Consider the following 1,036-nt stretch of genomic DNA (forward strand, 5'->3'; position numbering starts at 1 on the left):
AACAACAGGCCACTACATTTATCTTGTGGCTTTCATAAGAGAGTGGTTTCTCAAGTGTTCAAAGACGTTAGAGAGCCCCACGCCATTTGGGGAGAGATTCTTCACATACCACAACACATGCTTTATTCACATTCCCTCATACCACAACTTTAGTGATGTTGGGATGAAACAGACTATGGATGAATCACACATTGGACACTTTAGGGTGCAGACCTAACAAGACAAGAGCAGAGGTAGTAAGCAGAGACTAGAGTGAATGAAAAGATGTATCCAGTGAATCCAATCGATAAATCACACCCTTCAATGGATAAAAAAGTACTATGTTGGTACCCGCGGAGTATGGGTTTGGTTGGTTAGATTTTTTTTGGAGGGCTCTTAACAGTGTGAAATGGATTTGTGTTTTCCCTGTATCAGCTGCCAGGGAATTGCAGGCATTTACCGCTCATGTGATTGACTTGAAAAGATCACAAAATTTCAACTCATCTGCAATACTACGGTACAGTAATAGTATGAGATGTGCTTATACTATGTGTATATATATACTTTATATAAGAATATATTTTGAAGAGTGTTTTAACTGTTTTTGGCTACATTCGACACTACTGACTTTGATTGTGTTGACTTTTTGTTAAATATCTTCTTTTGTGTTCCACAGAAGAAAGAAAGTTATACACGTTTGAAACGACATAAATTATGACAGAATTTTGGATGAACTATTCACTTTTGATTTTTAAGAAGATTTTTAATTTTGTTTAGTTTTTTTATGTTTTTTTAAAGAACTCTCTTATGCTCACCAAAACAGCATTTATTTGATCAAAAGCACTTGTAAAAACAGTAACATTGTAAAATGGTATTACAACTGTTACAATAACTGTTATCTATTTGAATATATTTTAAAATGTAATTATTATTCCTGTGATGCAAACCTGAATTTCACATGATCCTTTAGAAATCATTCTAATATGTGACCCTGGAGCACAAAAGCAGTCATAAGTAGCACAGGTATATTTGTAGCAATAGCCAAAAATACATTGTA

Source organism: Sinocyclocheilus anshuiensis, unplaced genomic scaffold (genome assembly GCF_001515605.1).
Source record: "Sinocyclocheilus anshuiensis isolate Anshui unplaced genomic scaffold, SAMN03320099.WGS_v1.1 scaffold391, whole genome shotgun sequence".
NCBI lineage: Eukaryota > Metazoa > Chordata > Actinopteri > Cypriniformes > Cyprinidae > Sinocyclocheilus > Sinocyclocheilus anshuiensis.